General features: G+C 36.8%; 1 protein-coding gene and 1 long non-coding RNA gene across 2 annotated transcripts in view; one reads left to right on the plus strand and one right to left on the minus strand.

Moving 5' to 3' along the window:
- The window catches only part of LOC139151274 (uncharacterized), a 102,384-nt gene that overhangs the window by 44,005 nt on the left and 36,033 nt on the right, over positions 1 to 22,346 (plus strand). The gene's annotated exons all lie outside the window — the stretch shown is intronic.
- Positions 7,578 to 14,646, minus strand: LOC139151053 (uncharacterized). The gene is made up of 5 exons (XR_011556329.1): positions 14,497 to 14,646; positions 12,174 to 12,289; positions 10,889 to 11,146; positions 8,339 to 8,481; positions 7,578 to 7,812 (listed from the first exon to the last, which is right to left on the minus strand). It is a non-coding gene; the product is annotated as an uncharacterized lncRNA (long non-coding RNA).

Raw genomic sequence — 22,346 nt, forward strand, 5'->3', positions numbered from 1 at the left:
GCAGAAAATGTAAAATATGTAAACTATTTACAACCTTGATACACATAAACATCGATCTCGTCATCCCTGAGAGAGAGAGAGAGAGAGAGAGAGAGAGAGAGAGAGAGAGAGAGAGAGAGATTGAAAAGCCTATGGAATGTACTTGTTGGAGACCAAACCTGCTAAAATCACCTTCAGCTTTGCTATTTCAATACCAAATACAGTTTTAAATTACCATAGAAAATGCTTACTAAATAACCACATTGTATACTCTATGTTCCTGAAGGTATAAAATAAGAACAAGTTTTTTCACAGTATTTATTAATTTTGTTCACGTCATCACAATCTGAATATATAATGGTACTGAACTCAATGGAACTTTCATGCCAACTTTCAACCAGCATCGGAAGTGATTGTTGTAGGGATATTTTTACCAAGATCGACAAAGAAAAATAATAAAAATATCAGAATTGTTTATCTCATTCTAACATGCAATGTATGTATGACAACATTTGTAGGGATTTACAAACCTAATTTCCAATCAATACAAGGAACTATTTCTGTATTTTTTCCCCGTCAAAAATTCCGAAAAAAACTTCACAAAAACACAAAATTGAAGATATTTCTCTGAAGCTAGAGCCTCTTATGTTATATAGAGAACTTTTTGTGACATATGTGTTGATGAAGGAGGACATCTTTGACAACCATGCCAGGCTAGCCTGACCAAAAATGGCAAAAATAGCTGCAAAAATACTTGATTACATATGTCATCATAATTTTGACATATTAAAATAATCGCAATCATACCAATCCAAGATCATCCATGGGAAATGTCTACTGAATATCAAAGTTATCAGACGAGTACTTTTTGAGAAACAATTATTTAAACCAAAAATGACAAAATTTTCCCAAAAATACAAAATTGTGGATATCATCAGACTTTCAATACATCACATTTCGATTAAGCTTATGAACCATTATACCAAATATCAAAGCTATCATATGAGTAGTTTTTTGACCAAAATTTTGAGAAAATGCCCAAATATTACCAACAAGAGAATTGGATAAACTTGACTATAGTCATCCAATGGAACATGGATACCAATTTTCAAAGCAATCGGACAAGCCGTCTCAGGGAAATTTTTTTGACTAAACACTGAAAAAAAGCAAGTCATTGACAATGACATAGTCCCCACTTGTAATAGGAGTATTAGTCTTGATGGGGCAGGGAAATGTGGTCATTAAGAAGTATCACTGGAGTGTATATGTTGAGATCTATGGGCACATAGGTCTATGTCGTTGTTCCCAATTTGAAACACATGAGGCATGTCTAAGTTGTGGTTCTAAATCGGGAAAAAAGATCAGACCTCTAGCTGTATTGGCCAGCCAAGAATGGCATATGTGCATAATAAATGAGGTACAAGATGTGACATCTGAAGGTCTAACATCCTATCAAAATTGGAGGGTATAGAACTTGTATATATATATATATATATATATATATATATATATATAAATATGTAATCAAGGTCAAAGGTCATCGAGGTCACGTGACATTTTCAAAAAAAATTGTATTGCTAATTAATCCCTACATACCAAAAATCAGACCTCTAGCTCTATTCGCTTGCCCAGAATTAGATATGTGCATAATTAATGAGGTACAGTATGTGCCGTCATAAGGTCTCCCATCATACCAAATATGAAGGGTGTACCACGTTGTGGTTACTGAGTTATGGACAAATATGTATATTTCAGGTCAAAGGTCATTGAGGTCACATGACATTTGTCAAAAAAATTGTATTGCTAAGTTATCCCTTTATACCAAAAATCAGACATCCAGCTCTATTGGCTCGCTCAAATTAGATATGCACATAATTAATGAGGTACAATAGGTGGCGTCATAAGGTGTCCCATCACACCATATATGAAGGTGTAGCACTTGTGGTTACTACGTTATGGACAAATATGTATATTTCAGGTCAAAGGTCACTGAGGTCACGTGACATTTTGTCAAAATATCCGAGATAACTGCGTGAACGGATGGACGAACAGATGGAGGAACGGACTGACATGACCCAATCTATAAGCCCCCTTGACTTCATCCAGGGGGACTAAAAACTGTGTCACTCCATCCTTTTTGCAATATGAATACGATGAGAAATGGAGTTTTTAAACAAAAAAGTCCTCTAACACGGCCAAATTTGATCGCATTGTGAAACAAATCGACGTGCATCTGTATGGGGTAGGGTAGTGTCCTTGTGCAAAGTTTGAAAGAAATTGACCAGGGCATGTCTGAGATATCTGCGTTAACAGACGGACGCACAGACGTACGGACGGACGCACTGACAGACTGACGGACAGACATGACCCAATCTAAAAGTCCCCCGGACTTCGTCCGTGGGGACTAATAACCCCAAAAATGCAAACATACATATTTCACCTCAATTTGTAACTCCTTACTCTGTAACTTACTTAGTATACCTAAAGGAACCTGCGTACACCACGTTTCAACCCAATATGACCTAAGGTTACAGAGTTTTAGCAAGCTGCCGCATTTTTCCTTTATTCCCCTAATTTGCATATTTTTGGCACTGACATTTGAACATATTCTCAACTACACCCCTGGGTGCACCTGTACTTGAAATGCTAAGATGGTAGGTGCTGCGGTTTAGGAGTTTCTAATCTTAATTGACATACATACACACACACACGCACACACACACGCACGCACCCAAACACACATACAGACATACATACATACTTACATACACAGATATGCAAATGAACTGATTCATCTTATAAGATAGCCTCTCACTGATTTTGTACATATACCAAATGTGAGGTAAAAATGTTTCTGTTTCCTGAAAACCATGGCTTTCTGAAAATCTTAGAGAAATTGCAATAAATTTGCCTGTTCCATTGAAAAATTCAACAAGTGAAATTCCACACTGAAAGATCTACATCTGTACATCATTTTTAGGAACTGTGCTGTGACGTGTTATCAAATTTGATGCAGTATTTCTTAACGTATTACGCTTATAAGTAAATTTCATTAAATATGCAAATTAGACCTTAATTATCATGATACTGATAAATGTCTTTGCACACTATTACAGGACTAGATTTTGTAAACTTTGCAGAATTTCTATACACATCTTAATTATGAAAATTCATCAAATATGCAAATTAGCAATTAATTGACTTAACACTGCTAATGCCATTGCACACTATGGTGGTCCTGGGAGATCAACATCTGTACCACATTAGTCAAATTTGATGCAGGATTCCTTACATTACACTTATCATAAATATTCATTAAATATGCAAATTTGCAATAAATTGACAAAATACTGATGTAAATCTTTGTCTGTTATCAGAGTTGTGTGACCAACACCAGTACTAAATTTCATCACCATCTTTCTAGAAACCTAGCTTTTTCAAAATTCACTAATCATGCAATTTAGTACTAATTATTCACGCCACGCCAAAAACAATGGTTTTGCATATGTATTTCATAGTTTTATGTCCTTGTACCAAGTATGAAAAGAATTGGCTCAGGCATGTCTGAGATACCTGCATGCACAAATGCACAGACTCATGCAACCGTAAGTCCCTCACTGAACTTACCTCCGTGGGGACTAAATGTGTGTACACAATGCAACAAGACCTCTAATATGTGATATTTCTTTGAAAAAATATCATATAGAAAATGTATTTTTACTGTACATAGAAAGATAACTGATATTTTTTTTGGAGAACATACATTTTCATGACACGTAAACGTTTACTTAAATTTTTCTTGAAAACATTAATGCTTTCTATGATAAAATATGCATAATATCTCTGACACATTGAAATTGGTGGGATTCAAGATTGATCAACTTGCCATTTGGCACAGTGTATGAATGTGATATTCAAGATGGCTTACATCTATTTGAATAATACATGACAATACATTTTAAAAAACACTAGAGAAATTAACACATACCCGGTAGATCATCCTACGATATGACAGAGACAGAAATACATGTTATGCTGTATAAAAGCTTGTTAGGAGGTTTTATTTACCATTAAATATCTGTATTACATTGTAAAAGAGTGATACACAATCAACCAAGTGTTCTTACATATGCAGGCCTTGGAAAAAACTAACATATATTTTCCTTAATTACAAAGGTTACAAATGCAATGTAATTTGAACTACTGGAGGAATCAATTAAATCTTACATACGTGAGGAAGTTTCAAGTATACATGTACATCAGTGTACAGCTGATACAATGTCAATCCTGCCAATTGGGGATGAGATCATTATCCCATGTAAATCAGCATGCAGTATTGTGATAAAAGTCTTTACTGTGTAACAAGAGAATTTCACAATACACAGCTTTAATACTTGGCTGCATATTTTTACAGGCATACCAATGGGAACATAAAGCCTAAGACTGACCATTGTACATAATCTGAAATATTCTGAGGAAAATGATGCATCATACCTATAGCTGCATAAAACAGGTTCACAAAGTTTTCTATTCTCAAATATGTTGCTTTTAACCAACTGAACTGGGGTCCACTAGACCTATTCAAAGTATTGGTTGTTATGTTGTAAAGTTGGTTGTAAAGTGACCTAGTGACTGACAGAGCCCTGCTGTGGAGTCCAGAGAATAAATAACTATGTGTGACAAATTTGTTGGTATAGTACCTGTCGGTTTCAGTGAGTGTTTTTCCAAGGATTTGGAAAGGTGGGACACTGTGATCTATGATGGTTAAAATGGGGGGGGGGGGGGGGGGGGGGGGGGGGGGGGGGGGGGGGGGGGGGTGGGGGGGGGGGGGGTGGGTCACTGAGTGAGTGAAGCACAGCAAAGTCACTGAGGAAGAAATGTAGTGGAGGGCTTTTTCCAATTGACAATTGATGTCATGAATACATTCATTTCTAAACAACATGGAAACTGTCTTTTAATGGTTTGTGACATATTGGTAGCATTAAAAGTTCTCATTTGTAAGCAAGTGAATGGCAGCGGATAAAGACGATAGAGCTCAACTAGTACTGTGTTATGTAGAGTGTAGAGACTATTTCTGACACTTATTGATGAAGAGGGTGGAAATCTTTGCTAGCTCATTTCAGGACAGCTGTAAAAATTCACAATGTCACATTAAGATCATCCCTAAGAACATGTCTGCCAAATATCAAAGCTATCAGATGAGTAACTTTTGAAACACAAATATTTTGAACAAAAATGGCAAAAATTGACCAAAAAATACGAAAATTGAAGATTTCATCAAATTTCAATATATCACACTAAGACAACCCCTAGGAACCTGTATACCTAATATCAAAGGCATCAGACAAGTACTTTTTGAGAAACACATTTTTTGACCAAAAATGGCAAAAATAGCACCAAAAAACAAAATTGCAGATTTCGTCATATATTCAATATATCATATTAAGTTTATCTGTAGGAACCTGTATACCAAATATCAAAGCTGTCAGATGAGCGGTTTTGATGAAATAAAGTTTTGACCAAAAATGACAAAAAAATTCCTTAAAAATACAGATTTGCATATATCATCACAATTTGAACAAATCTAAGTTGGGCTATCCCTTGGGATCTGTATATTAAATAATAAAGCTGTCTGACCAGCGGTTATGAAGAAGAAGATTTTTTACCAAAAACGCCTTTTTTGGCACTAATTTGGATATTTTCAACAAGATCAAAAAATTGAAAAAATCGGTTTCTCAAAATCATATAAATCATCTACACAACAAATATCAAATCAGTAAGTATGGCGGTTCTCAAGATATTTGAGAGGACGGACGCCTCACAATTAGACATACATACATACATACATAAAGACAGACGCCGGACGGATACCCATCCCAATAGCTTCTATAGACTATAGTAGCTAAAAATAAGCTCATTCACACTAACTGCAGAGCTAAAATAGAATTTAATCATTTGATTCCATGTCTGTTCTTTTTAAAGTTATATTCCTTGAATACAAGTAAACAAGTACTGATAACATATATACTTGTAAATATCTATTTTTCATAAGCTTGTCAGACTGCTAAAGGTGTGCTTGTGATTTTCTGATAACATGAATTTTTACTTATTGCAAGCAATAGTTTTGATCTCCAAAGCAAGTTTCAGATGTAGTTTTGAGCTTTTGCTCTTGATAATGGAATGGGACTTCATGTACTGTATTCACGAGTTAGTCCAATTTGCAATAATCTGCAACATAAATCTCTGTACCCTGTCCACAAGTTGACATTGCCTGAATCCATATCGCACAAGCTTGAAGATATATCTCCTTGGAAGCCATCATTGTTTACAGCTGGGGGGGGGGGGGGGGGGGGGGGGGGGGATGAGAGGAGTGTGAAGGGGGTCACTAAAAAAATTGTGGGGGGGGGGGGGGGTTACTCAAAATGTTGAGAGAAAGAAGGTGCAAAATGTATTGAAACATGTACCTCTCAGATTGCACCACTTCACACATCAATTTCTACAAATTTTTACTCAGTAAAATTACACATTGAAAACACCCCTGAGATCACGCCAAACTGCACCAATGCACACTACAATTTCTCAAATTTTCCATGCAAGGGAGAGGAGCAAGCCCATCGGACACTTTCCCCATCAGCCTTCCGCATGTTCTTCAATCAGTACTTTCAAAGTCTACCCTATCAGATATCCCAGTGAGGACCCTGTTATGATACCCATCCATATTAAACAATACTGTATGTAGTTGTATACTGGTTATAGTGTGACCTTTGACATCTATGTTTTGTTGTGACTTTGAATTTCATTTTGTTGGTTTCACCTTTTTCAACCGTCATGAGATAACCAATGATTATCTAGCAGGGTACACTAGGATTTGAATGGTCTTTACTATTGCTGTATTTATGTAAATTTAGAAATACATGTATTGAAATTTAAGTTTTCAAAAGTGAGTGTGGGGGGGGGGGGGGCCAGTCAAAATTTCCATGTAAGGGAAAGGGGGTTACTCAAATTCATCATGGTTTGGGGGGGGGGGGGGGCGGGTACTTGAAATTTTAGAGTTTCCGACAAAATTCCTCCAACATCCCCCCCCCCCCCTGGCTGTAATAATGACAGCTCCCAATGAAATTTGGGCTGCAGTGTAGCTGTATCTTTTGATGAATTTTTCACAATTTTTTTAATATCAACTCTAGTTTCTTGTTCTTCTTCTGAAAGCTTAATGGGAAACAAAGTACCTATATATATCATACATGTGCACATTGCAATGTTATTGACCAGTATATGTAAATCTGGGTCCTGATTGACATGTACACCTCTGGAGCAGAAAAAGTGATAATGGAATGTTTATAAACAATCATCACAAGTGACAATTACCTACAGGTTTGTTATTATACTACTGAGATCACCATGATACTGAGGGAGGCATGAAATAATAATTGTGTTTTCTCAGTGCTCTGAAAGTTGAATTTTTCCTCTCTTTGAGCTGGACTACCTTAAACAGTTCAGTGTACAAGCTGCAATATGATGATGCTTAGTATTGCGGGTTATATCTGTTAAGTTGCCCACTGTTTGTCTGTGGTAGGTGAAGTGGCCTGTAGGAGTTTTGATCCTAACATACATGTACATACAATCTGTGTGCTGAGCAGTGTAAGGGTTCACGTCTGTCCACCATACTGACTAATAGGAAATCCTCTACCAAATGGAGGTGCAATCCCACTGTCTTCATCTTGAGAAAACTGTCCCTGGTAGCTGGTTCCTTTCTTTGCGTGGTAAAATGCTGCCTTAAAGTCGGTTTTGGATTTATCTTGCTTCCTCTTCTGCATGGATATACACACCTGTTCCCTAACATAGTAATAATAATAAACTCATGGAAGACAATCATGGACCAATCATGGAACATAAAACATATAATTTCTCTTCACAAAAAGTTAGTTTATTTGTGTGTTAAATATCAAAGAATTCTTGTGTAAAAAAAACAAATAAATTTATTTTTCTCTCCGCTATATACATATTTCTCTAACGTAGACATCTCAACCACACCGTTTTCTTCTTGCTCAACCAATGTCCTGCTCAGTTTAAGAATGAGAATTGCTGTAACATGTATGCTGTGTATAGTATCTGGATGGATTAGTGTTAAGCTGATGCACCTACATAGTTGCTGCTGGCAATGTCAATTAAAATACAGAAATGTATCAGTGAACCTGTGTTTCTAATTAGTATTCTTGTAATCGTAAACATGCTAGCTATATAAAGACAACTAATATAAAACACTTTGTGCAAGTTACAAGATACCAGTTCCAGCACATCTTTGCAACAACCACTTGTGTATATATACTTGGGAGTAAGGACTGAAAAGGAAAAAACTTACCTGTTGTTTGATCATTTCCATTCATCTTTCATTGTAAATGTCATGGCAAAGTCCTATTCAAAGCCCTCCACTTTGTTCTTTACTGCTCTTTGTCAAGGCAATGGTATTTCTCATCCTTGACATTGCAGCATTCACTGCTGATCCTGAATTGTAAACAGATAGACTCATGATTACTAACTCTTTAAATGACAATGATAACCTGAATGATTAAAATACATTTGATGATGGGATGTTAATGAATTTCAAACACTCATAATGTCCTTAACCCTAATGATGATAAGCATTACACACATGTAAACATTCTAAATAAGATGACCCAGGTCTATCCACAATACAATTACTCAGCATCGCAGGTGACCCCGGTCAACCATCAACAAATACATGTACACGCTATGGAGATGATCCTGGGCAATCCAGAATACAAATACAGGTACACATTATTGAAGATGACCCAGGCCTATCCTGAATACAATTACAAATAAAGGTACAGTGTTTTTATTGAAGATGACCCAGGCCTTTCCTGAATACAATACAATAAAATACAGGTAAACATTAATTGTTGAAGATGACCCAGGCCTATCCTGAATACAATACAATAAAATACAGGTAAACATTAATTGTTGAAGATGACCCAGGCCTATCATGAATACAAATACAGATACACATTATTGAAGATGATACAGGCCTATCCTGAATACAATACAGGTACAGATTGTTTGTATTGATGATAGACATTGGTCATCTCCCATTATGTATTCTACATAGGCCTGAGTCAGCTTACATGTACATACTGTGTGCATGTATGCGTATTGTGGATTGGCCTAGGTCATCTTCCGTTGCATATATTATGTGTATTTTGGATATGTCTGTGCCATCTTCCATACCATGTGAATGCATTTGGATTGAGGATAGCCCTGGGACATATTCCATATCGTGTGCATGTAGGCCTGGGTCATCTTCCATACCGTGTACATGTATTTGTGGATAGGCAGCGGTCACCTTCTGTCATGATGTGTACCAGTACTGAGTAACACTGTATTGTGGATAGGCATAGGTCATAATATTTGCATGAAGATATGCCCAGGATATTGTCCAGTTGAATGTTTACCATGCTGAACAACAAGCAGCACACTGCGACATGCTAAGTCGTGTTCGATTACAAGTAAGCAAAAACGATAATTGCACAGGTTGTCCGCAGAGTTGCAGGGTAGGACTAGTTACAAAAAATGAAAGTGTACCAGGAATAGTTTGCTGAATTTCCATGGCTAGTGTTTGAATAAGAGACGAATCAGTTTTTTTTTTTCTGTAAGACATCAAGTGGCCATTATAGGAAAAAATTGTGAGACTGGAACGAGAGTGACGCTTTCTCACAATTGGTGAGAATCTCTTAATTGCCATTCTCACTGCTATCGGTGAGAATAGTTTAATTCTCACCATTGAGCACTGAGAAATGCACTTCTTGATGAGATAATAGATTCTCACCGATGGGAATGGAAATTCTCTCTAAGCACTGTGAGAATGGTAATTTTTACAGTGAGAATCAACCAGACTAATCATTCACTGGTGAGAATCAACCAGACTCATTGTTCACTTGCGAGAATTAACCACATTGTTTCACACCAGTGAACAAGTCTGATTCTCACCAATGAATGGTGAGTCTGGTTCATTCTCAGCTTAAAAATTACCATTCTCACAGTGCTTAGTGAGAATTTCCATTCTAACTGGTGAGAATCTATTATCTCACCAAAGAGTACATTTCTCACTACTCATCGGTGAGAACTTTTGAATTCTCACTGGTAGCTGTGAGAATTGACAAGAGATTCTCACAAATTGCAGGAAAGCGTCACTTTCTCTCTCCAGTCTCGCAATTTATTCCTATACACCCAGTTTGATTTTGAAATTAAAGCATTCATTGTTTGGACTACCAATAGAAAGAGGCGACTGTTTACACCTAGTGTACAAAATGTGATTATCTGCAGTACACCTTCTCAAAGTGAACAGTTGGTTTAAAAATTAGACTCTGTGATTGGAGAACTGAAAGCACTTGATGACTGAGGCAGAAGGGAAAGGGTAGAAAGAAACATCTTGAAGTTACCCTGTAAATAATGCAATACTTATGATACGTCTTGATACATTTACAAAAGTGCAAGTCACATAAGTGTGAAGCACACGGGAAATAAAATTTGTTGTGAATCCTATAAAGAAAGCAGTTTGTTCCATAAAAAATAGTTGTTTATTTTCATTGCCACTAGCTATCTGTGGTTCAGGATGGTCCTACTTAAATTTGAAAATCACAAATGTCCCATGGACCTGGTAATGTATTACTTTGAATGGAAATGATTATGGGACCAGTTTAATGTCATATTGTTACTGTAGCAACTGATAGGACCTGAGTATACAGCTGTCAGTTGGCCAAAATCACAGATGAAATTATATGTAATTTGGATGGCTATAGTTCTAGCTAGTCAACGTTGGTCTCAATTAGCCAGAATGGCTTAGTGGTAAATTTAGCCCGTGGAAACACTGAACAGGATATATGTAAGTACAAACCTGTGCCACAGCAAGGACCCACTGCCTTAGGAAAGTAAATATATTGATGAAAAACTCCCTCAATTCCATGGGTTTTTGCACTGCATTGATGACAACACCACCATCTCTGTTCAGTGTTGGCTGTTTGCATAGCCACACACTGTGTATTTGCTTTGCAATGGAGGATGGTATTTTCACCATGTTGTTTTTCACCTGGTTGTCAGACCAGTATCCAATGACAATGGGACGCACTGCCTCAGTAAGGGATCTCGAATCTGACTGGGTGAAAAGAAAACATTAACAAGGATGTAATGTAAATATTATCTCCTGCACATTGCTGAAATTACTTTACACATCAGTTCATCCTAAAACATGGCTTTTTATATTCATTAAGATAAGAAAACTTGATTGTTTATGACTTCTGTAATTTTAATTAAACCTTTCATCACTGGTATAACTTTGCACCAAACCCATTGTAATCACTGATGATTGTGCACCTTTTAAAGAAAACTATAATGTAGGTCAAGACGTGCATTCAAGCAAGTAGCAATAAATTCATTTATACATTTATTTCAAGGGAAGACCTGGAACAGGCTCCATAAAATATACATAAAAATATGAATGCATGAAGTACAATAAAACAATAAACAACACACAACAAACTATGTGAAACTATTAAAAATATGTACAAATTTAGGCATGACATTCTGACCAGGCATCTGAAACTTTGACAAGATAATGTGTTGTCAATGGCAGGGTTGGAAATGCACACATCAAAGTAGCCATACATCTTTGAAGAGCCAAGTACCTAAAACCATTGAGTTTTATACTGTGAGTCTAAAAAACAGTGCGAGTTCTAGTATTTGTAGTTTACTGAGGAACATCAAAATTAACATGAAACATGATTGGGGACAATCATACATATTATTAAAATATTCATATAAAAATATAGTATATAAAAACAATCTTCAATGATAAAGAGGCTAAAGGTTAAAACGCTTGCAGAATTCTTCATAATATTTCAGCTGTTAGGATGCTATGTTTGAAACAAAGGAACTTCATGAATTTCATTTGCTCAATTTTTCCTGTTGATTTTTTTGCCAAGGAGACTACAGTACAGACACATATTCTAAAATACTTACATGTATTATATAAGTTATGTACAGAGCGTCAAGGGAGTTGATGTTGAAGAAAGAACTACAACTCCGCCAAATATAACCGAGCATGCGAAAATCTTAACTGATAATGAACAAGGTGTGCAGGAAATTAAAAATAAAAATGACTAAAAATTTAAAACAAATCTTACCTGATGAAGGATTTATAAAAGATCAGTTGTCAATCTTTTGATTCTTGTTCCTTCTACGTTCCACATACATATACCTCTGAGGCTTTACTACCAGGTTACATGAGGTATACTAACAGCTGTAGACAAATGTCAATGAATACAATTAGAATCTTGAGATAGTCCTATTTCTCACTGTCTGTACAATGGATACTCAACTTTATAATCATGGATATGTGTCAAAAGATTAGTAAAATCATATACTCATTCATTATGTATTACCATGCCACAAATACACAGTAATGATGGTTTGCTTTTATGTCCGTGAATATGAATAATAATGCTAACATTGAAACTTTTCAGCAAAAATGTAAATAGTCAATTGTACAACGATCATAATCAATCACAAAACAAAATGAAGTGCTTGTGGGCCAAATTATACACTTTTTAAAAAATCTCCAGATTTGCCAAATTTTTAGGGTGGGCATGACTGTGCATCAATGCTTATTACATGCCTTGATGTGGGTGCAAATCAGTGAATTGATTTGAAAAGGAACATCCGGGGAGTTAGCGGGTCGGTGAACATAATGTACTGACCGGTTTAAATGGTTACCCGGGCAAGTGAAGCCCTTCAACGTTTTTAACATCCAAGTAAACACTTAATGATAGATGTAAAATATACATGTGCACACTTCTATTTTGACTTTTGTTAAAATCCTTTCGATGCTGGTCGATAATGTTTGAAAATGTCCTGCATATATACGCATGTAACTAAATGTGATACAGCATTTATAACCATGAAGATATTGTTGCCTGAATACATGGGTTTATGTGCCCTCGCAGCAGGTTGATAATATCATGGAAATAACAGACTCTGCTCTGACCATTAATATTTATCTATAGGCTTTGGCAAGACTGAAAGCCAAAATAAGCATGCTCGCCAAGCCTTGTTAATTTTGGACTTTCCTCTTGCCCTTGGCCATAAATTAATGATAATGGTCAGGGCTTCTCCCATTTTTTCTATTAATTTCATTTATTAAGGGTTAAAATAAGTGTGATAAGGCCATTTGTGTACAAGAAATTAAATTTTGGAATTTCAGCAAATGCACTTTTCATGTATGTACACAAGGCTGCCAAAGGAACAAGGAACAATTTTTTCCAATACAAAACTGACAACATTTTTGCACTCTTTAGACTTTCGCCAAGTCTGTGGGCATGTAAATATCAAAAATGAATACATTGAAGCAATGAACTTCGCAGACTGGCAGGCTAGGTGGTTGGCTGGTGCTCAGATAATGGGGTGAATGCCATTCCCTACAGACTTGTGAACCTTGCAGGGTTTCAGTAGCTATAAATAACTTATATAACATCAGGTAATAAATATGCATGACTAATCTTAATCTTAATCAAGCATAATTTTCCAACTCATTTAAAGTTGGAATAGAGAAGAATAGTGAGTATAAATATGCTTTCAGAATTTTTAAAACAGTCTGTGAATCTTTCTAAACATGGGGATATTTTTGCCTTCCCTGGGGAATCGCAGCGGTACAATTATCATAATGAATCATGGTAATCTCCAGTCGTATGAAGTATCAGTAAATTTCACAATTGCAATCACCTTCCCTGATTTTTGTACCCATCACAGCTCTGCTCGGCTCCATACCCAAACCGGGTATTTGATTCCGCTCTTGCTGAAAAATTGTAATTTTTCAATAACATTGTTTCCAGAGAATGTTATCGTAGGAATTATAACAAAAGATGATTCATTCACTGGCAATTTTTTAGTAATTCTGGGTAAGAAATACATATATGATTGCAGAAGATGGCATAGAATACCAAGGATTCGACAATTTACAATAAGGGTATATGCAAGAAAGAATAACGGTAGAAAAACATTATTTTAAGATTCAGCGGTGAGAATAAGAACAGATTCTCACTAATTGCGAGAAAGCGTCATTTTCTCGCTCGAGTCTCACAATTTTCCCTATGATGCGTGTACGTGTTTAGGCTTACAGACCACAGACGTTCTGTTGAGTGGATAGTTTGTAAAAGTGGAGTTTCCGCTACGTTCCGACGTTCTCCTCCGTAGCCTTATCACCATTTGAAGAAAAGGCTACAGAACAGAACGTCCGAACGTAGCATAAACTACACTTTTACAAACTACCCACTCAACAGAACGTCTGTGTTACAGACAAGCTGCAGTACAGTAGCTCGCGCTCGAGGTATTGGGGTCGGACGGCAAAACGTGACCTCGAGCCACTGTGCAGTTACACACACTGCCACACCAGCAGTGCTACGCAGAGCTAAAGCGGCAGCATACTGATACCATGGAGGTAGATATACTTACGTGGAAGAGAGAACTTCACCAGTCGACGAAAATACGTGATCATCAGCTGCTCCCCTACAATGGTGAGACTTGGCTGCAGTACGATGTACGGCTGAGTCGCCCCACGATGTAACAAACACAACTCATACGCGATCGCGTGGCCGCGCATTGAAGTTGTTACGTGCAGAGAAAACGAACAAAAGGGTGAACCCAGCAGTTAACGTTTAAAACAAAATTTATTACAAAAATAAAACTAATTGCTAAGTCAGGGATAGAGTACAAGCTTTAAAAGTGTACAGATTACTTATCTCAGCTGGGACGGCAAAGCTCCAGTCTCAGAGTTGTAACAGTCAGTTGGATGAATGAACAGTCCTTTGGCTTGCAGCTGCACAAAGTCCACCGTATAAATCCAGCGTTGACAGTGAAGGTCTTGAAAAGTCTTGAGAATGACTACTGCTGGAGTTTAGTAACACACAAGAGACACGATCCCAAAAGTCTGACTGGAAGCTGTGCACGTCCCTTTTATAAAGGCATATAAGAACAATCTAGAACCTTTTATTGACATGCTAATTACTGTTCTAAAATTATCTCCCTTACACAACTAATCAACTTTCCAGAACATTCCAAACATGACTAATTGAATTCAAGGTTGTTAGGTCATCAAGGGCAGTGACCTTGAGAATGTTCTAGACTAATTGAACTCAGGTCATGATGAGTGTGGGGGAAATGACCTACATAACACACCCCCTCTTCAAAAAAAAAAAAAATTTTTCAAAGAAAAATCTTTCTTTTACAAATGTAATCTTGAAAAGGATTTAAGTACTCAAATTTTGTTTTACTCTAAAGTAAAATTTCTTGAAAGTGAACAACAATAAAATTTCTTGAAAGTGAACAACAATAAACTCTAAATACGAGAGAGACAGTCTGCAATTAAATTGTCTCTGCCTTTGATATGTCTAATGTCAAGATAAACTCCTGTAACATTAAACTCCATCTTAGCAATCTCTGATTTTTGCCTTTAAATTTCTGCAGAAAAACAAGAGGGTTGTGATCAATATAAACCACTATTGGCTGATTTGAAGAAGTAACATAAACTTCAAAATGCTGTAAAGCTAATATCAAAAATAAACACTCTTTTTCAATTGTAGAGTAGTTTCTCTGAGATTTGTTAAATTTGCGTGAAAAGTAGCAAACAGGATGTCCCATGACTATCTTCTTGCAATTTGTTGTTGGAAAACTTGAAATGGCACTGAATTTGGCATAAAGTATGCACGGCAAAGTCCGGTTATTTTTACTGAGTTCGATAAAGTCATTGTTCGGCAAATACTTGGCTTCCTCCTGGAGATATTCCGCTTTCGCAGGATTCAGTCCGTCTGGATGTTGTTCCACTGGATTACTGTCGCAGACATCTTCGTTGTGGTAGATGATGTTTGTCCTCGTTGGAACATCTTGGAACAAATGTTTATATTCGTGGAGCAGTTCTTTCACCTGTTGTTGTTGTTCTGGCTGGAGGTGTGCCAACTTTGTAGACTCCAGCTTCTCCAGGATTTCTGAGTTCTGAAGCTTGACCGAGCCCAGCTTTGAGTTTAGAGTATTTTCACTCAAGTCAGTTTCAGTATCACTATCTTCATAATGGTTTGAACTGACTGCACTGACAGGCTGAGTTATAGTAGGATTATCCCTATCAAAATATGGCTTAAGCATATTTATGTGACATAGCTGTTTTTGTTTTCGCCTGTCAGGTGTTATTATGATGTAATTTAAATCACTCAATTTCTTATCATTAGGTATGGCCCAAAGTAACGAGCATGGAGTGGTTTGCAGGAACCGGAAGTAGAACAAGAACTTTTTGACCTGGTTCAAACTTCCGTTTTGAGGTGTTTTTATCGTATTTGGTTTTCATTGACTGCTGAGATGACTCAAGATTTTCTCTGGCTAATTCACATGCTTTAGAGAGTTTTGTACGAAAATCTGACACATATTGCAAAATATTCAGACAATCATCGTCGTCAGACAGGAATTTCTCTTTAACGAGCTTAAGTGGGCCACGGACTGTATGTCCAAATACAAGCTCAAATGGGCTAAAACCAAGAGACTCTTGAATTGACTCTCTAACAGCAAAGAGCAGAAAATGAATTCCTTCATCCCACTGCTTCTCTGTGTCAAAACAGTAGGTCCTAATCATGTTTTTTCAAAGTTTGATGAAATCGCTCAAGAGCACCCTGACTTTCTGGATGATAGGCGGATGACCTATACTGTTTAATGCCTAGCTGATCCATTACTTGTTGAAAAATTCCAGACATAAAGTTGGAGCCTTGATCGGACTGGACACATTTAGGGAGGCCAAATAAAGTGAAAAATTTGACTAAAGCTCTCACTATAGTCTTTGTCTTTATATTTCTCAGTGGTATGGCTTCTGGGAACCGAGTTGATGTACACATAATTGTCAACATGTACTCATTTCCTGATCTTGTTTTTGGTAGGGGCCCAACACAGTCTATTAGTATCCTACTAAATGGTTCTTGAAATGCAGGAATTGGCTGTAAAGGGGCCTTTGGAATGGTCTGATTCGGCTTTCCTACCATTTGACATGTGTGACAAGTTTTACAGAAATGTGTTACATCTTGCCTGAGATTAGGCCAATAAAAGTGACTGAGAATTTTATGATAAGTTTTCCTTACTCCCAAATGACCAGCCCAGGGCGTTTCATGGGCCAGGCGCAATATTTCAGCACGATAGGGCTTTGGAACCACAATTTGATGTTTTATAGCCCAATCGTCATCAACCAAAACATCTGGAGGTCTCCATTTACGCATGAGAATACCAGATTTTGTATAATAGGAAACAGAGCTATCTGAAGTTTTACCTTCATCATCTACCCTGTCAACAAAGACAAAATATCTGGGTCTTTGTGTTGTTCTGCAATGAGATTTGATCTAGAAAATGTCTGACTTTGGTCAGCAGAAGTTTTACTGGAAGTTTCAAATCCCGAGGGATAACGGAATGATCCGTGTCAAACACCTGACTGAGAAAGGTGTCATTTAAGTCAACATCTGTGACATTATTTTTGAAAATATTTTGATTCTCAGAAGTTTTCTTTGACATAGCTCGAGTAACGGCACATGAAGGAAATAAATCGGGAATTCCTTGTTCAATTGGCTCTGGATTCTGATCTGAACTAGGATTATCGGTCACAAGTGGATTAGTAATGACCTTGTCCCCGGCAAGGTCGTTTCCAAGAAGAAGGTGAATCCCTTCAAAAGGCAAAAAAGGCCTAATACCTAAAGTCACAGGTCCAGAAACAAAGTCCGAAGACAAATAGACATTATGGAGAGGAACAGGAATAAAGTCATTGCAATCTACCCCCTTAATAAGAACTTTAGAACCTGAAAATGACTTTTCAGAAAACGGCAGGGTATCTGCCAACAAAAGAGACTGGGAAGCCCCGGTATCTCTTAAAATTTTGACAGGGGTAGCGGAAGAAAAATCACTAGAAAGTGATATAAAACCATCGTGAATAAATGGTTCGAAAATACCCATAATGCTATCTTGAGAAGAATTGACCTTGACCTCATTAATTGGGATGAGAGGGGTTTAACCTCAGAAAATGTGTTGCACACATTATTAGACTCTAATTGAGATGATGAAGAAATAAAGCCGGTGGGCTTAGATCCACTTTGACCACTCTGACCTTCACGTTTTCTTTTCAATTTGAAACACTCTGACATTAAATGGCCGTCTTTCTTACAATAATTACAAGAAAGTGTACCAAACTGTTTGTCAGAAGGAGATTGAGACTTGGGATCTGATGATGTGGAAGTGTTACTTGAATTTTGTGAACTGTTGTCATTTGATTTCCTACTCTCCTTTGAAAAATTCTTGGATGAAAAGGAGGAGTTAAATTTACCTGCATTGTTTCTGTATGAAAAGGACTGGGATGGTTTGCTGAGAAATGAAGATTTGTGGGTCAATGAATAATCATCGGCCAAACGTGCAGCAACCTCCAATGTATCTGCCTTTTGTTCATTGATAAACGTCTTGATGTCACTCCGAATGCACCTCTTAAATTCTTCAATCAAAACAAGCTGTCGTAATTTGTCATAATTCTGACTGACCTTTTCAGAAGAACACCAGCGATCAAACAGTTGTTCTTTTGTTCGAGCAAATTCAACATAAGTTTGATCTTTTACCTTCTCACAATCCCTAAATTTCTGACGGTAAGCTTCAGGCACCAATTCATAGCCCTTGAGAATTAATTCCTTTACAGAATCATAATTTGAAGCCTGCTCTACTGACAACTGAATGTAAATTTCTCTTGGCTTTACCCACAAAAGCACTCTGCAAAAGCATAGACCAGGACTCCTTAGGCCAATCCAGACTCTGAGCAATTTTCTCAAAATGAAGGAAATATTTATCAACATCCTTTTCTTGGAAAGGGGGAACTAACCTGAAATGCTTAGTGATGTCAAAACCGTGTGAAGGGAAGGATTTTCCTGACTGTCCAAGCTCTAAACGTTTCATTTCTAATCTTTCCTGCCTATCTTTCTCTCTCTGTCTTTCTTCCATTTCTAACTGCATTTGTATTTTTTCTTTTTCTAATGCCTGTCTCTCTTTTCCATTTATTTCTATTCTTGTAATTCTATTTCTTGATCTCCAAATTTGTCTGCATTTCTAATTCTAATTTTCTGAGTTCAGAGGTAGACTCGGCTCATAATCTTTCAGGGTGGATTCCTCAAATTGGCCTAAATCAACTAGATGTTTGGCAATACGGTACTGTATTTCCCTCTTGCGCATAGATCTTTTGACTTCTACTTTAAGGAAATTGGCCAGTGCAATGAGGTCGTCTTTTCTGAGGGATTCAAATGTGTCCTGATCAAGGTCATCCATTTCCTCTGGTTTAAATTCCGCCATGATTAATTTCGCTGAGTTCAAAGTATACAGTAGTTTTGAAAAGGCTGTCAAAATGTTGTCAAACGGCTCAAAATATTCGTCTCCCGGACGAGCCCCCAATTTGTTACGTGCAGAGAAAACGAACAAAAGGGTGAACCCAGCAGTTAACGTTTAAACAAAATTTATTACAAAAATAAAACTAATTGCTAAGTCAGGGATAGAGTACAAGCTTTAAAAGTGTACAGATTACTTATCTCAGCTGGGACGGCAAAGCTCCAGTCTCAGAGTTGTAACAGTCAGTTGGATGAATGAACAGTCCTTTGGCTTGCAGCTGCACAAAGTCCACCGTATAAATCCAGCGTTGACAGTGAAGGTCTTGAAAAGTCTTGAGAATGACTACTGCTGGAGTTTAGTAACACACAAGAGACACGATCCCAAAAGTCTGACTGGAAGCTGTGCACGTCCCTTTTATAAAGGCATGTAAGAACAATCTAGAACCTTTTATTGACATGCTAATTACTGTTCTAAAATTATCTCCCTTACACAACTAATCAACTTTCCAGAACATTCCAAACATGACTAATTGAATTCAAGGTTGTTAGGTCATCAAGGGCAGTGACCTTGAGAATGTTCTAGACTAATTGAACTCAGGTCATGATGAGTGTGGGGGAAATGACCTACATAACAAAGTGACTTGGGGATTCCTCGTACAGCCTCCGGTCACCGGGGTGACCCAGGCCTGGGGGTGACCGGGCGTTTGTGACAATAGGGCCGCTTTACACAGGCATATCCTTCCATGACAAGCAATCAAGTACGCCATTCATGGCTTTATTTTGACAATACATCAAAGAAACTCGATGTACAAATTTTACAGAATGCTTTATAAAATATAAACAACACTCCTAACACATTACGCTTTCAAGTGTAGTGTTAATTTAGCTTCGCTACACTTCGCGACACTTGTTCTCATTTGCATACAACTTCCCACCTCCTTTCTTGAATTAGATGCATCATATTGGCTTAGAGGGCACACTGCAGTTAACTAAGTCGCTTCTTTTTCTCATTCCCCATTAAACTTGTACTGTCATAAATTCCCGAGCCACTCCCATCAGCATTCTTTTTCTCCCACACATTAAACGAAATCCCCAAAGATCTTAAAATTTCACACAACTTAGAGAGATGCTCCTTTTTTCCAATTCCTACAGTGTATGAATATTTTCTTTTTGTCAAGATCTAACATGTATTAAGTTATTGGTAAGTACATCAGTAATTCTCAGCATCAAATGAAGTTCATCAGTAACAATTTTGTTCAGTGATATTTTCAACTGGGGAGGATTCAAACAGCCAAATTGTTTTGTTTTATCATTCTGCGCAATATCTTCCAATGTCCTTACCATATCTGTTGAAGAATTATAGTAGTCAAGGGGTTTTGTTGTATCTCAACGTTGCATTGTTTCTATCTTACACCAAATACATGAGCTATTTGACGTGGCTCCAGCAAAGCCCATGATAAAGAGAAGAAATTTATAGTCAGCACCTAAGTACAAGTCAACTGGCACAGAATGGTCACCTACTAATATACCGCCATTTTCAGTGACATCATTTATCTCACAAATTATGTCACGTAAACATCACTTGAAAACATCATATGATTCTGAAGCCTTTATAATAGCAACTGGAAAAATTTCACCATCAATTTTATTTTTCAGAGTCTAGAAATGAGAAGGATATTATGAGAAAATTTGTGAGCCTTGACATTTTAGCTCCTTCACCAGAAATTTTAACCCTGATAGGCTTCTGAGATTTTGATGCAAGATTATGACAAGTAATTTGAGATGATAGTTCTGCCTTGAAACTTAATTGGACACCCTCTTCCCACCCAGGTGTTCTTTCAATAAAGTAACACTTGTTCATTTCTTGTCTACACTGTTTGATTAGATAGCTTTTGGGTAGGTCATCAGAGATATATGTGAATTCATGGTATGATGCATCACCTATGCAAAACCTATCCATAATGTAAAGAATACTTCTACTTTTCTCTTTTTCAGGATTAGATGATTGATCATAATTATGCCCATTACCATTTGTTTGAGTGTAATCAAGTTTGACAGTCTGACCACTTTCTTCATGAAACTCACTACATCAAGCTGAAGGCCAAATGACTTAGAAAACCATAACGCTTTATCCACATTGGATTTTAGTTCTTTAATTTGTCTATTCCTCTGTCGTAGACCAACTTCTTTATTCCTCGGGTTGCAAAGTAGAGAACTGTTGATAGCATAATGAAGATCTTTTTCTTCAATAAGTTTGATAATAGAAAACAAACCATGGTTTTGAGACTTTAAATTCTCCAACTGTAACTTTATTTTCTCTCTTTCTGTATTTGCTGCCAATAATTCTGGATACAAATCTGAACATCTTTTCTCTAAATACTCATTATCTGTCCTAAGTTGTCCAATTTCTTGTAAGACATGAGTAACATCAACAACCTCATACCTGTATTAAACAGCAAGTCTAAAGACTCTTGCATTAAGTTTTTTTTAGTTTCAGAACCACCTTTACTTTTCCTGAACAATGCTGGAATGTCATAACATATTTTTTTCAATTTGCTTTCTATTCTTTTGCAAGCAGCTTTGACTTGAACAAAATTCGGTAATGAAAACTTTAAAAATTTATGAAAGCTCTTTGTTCTTAGTTTTCAGATCAATTTATACTTTTGCTAGCGTGAACGGTATCTCTAAAGAGAGACAAATATCAGAGTATTTGCTTGTTAATCTCTTATCAACTGCAGTATTTACAGAGACTTTATTTTTAAGTATTTCTTTTATCTCAGCCATAGCACCTACTTAGATTCTTGTCAGTATTACAATTTACTGTTCAACAACTTTCAAACAAGAGAGTTAATTTACCATGTGGGTAGTTTAAATCACACCTCTGATATTTGTCTTTACAATTTAATTGGAACCTTAATAAAATCAACT

This window comes from Ptychodera flava, chromosome 2, assembly GCF_041260155.1.
Source record: "Ptychodera flava strain L36383 chromosome 2, AS_Pfla_20210202, whole genome shotgun sequence".
Classification (NCBI taxonomy): Eukaryota; Metazoa; Hemichordata; class Enteropneusta; family Ptychoderidae; genus Ptychodera; species Ptychodera flava.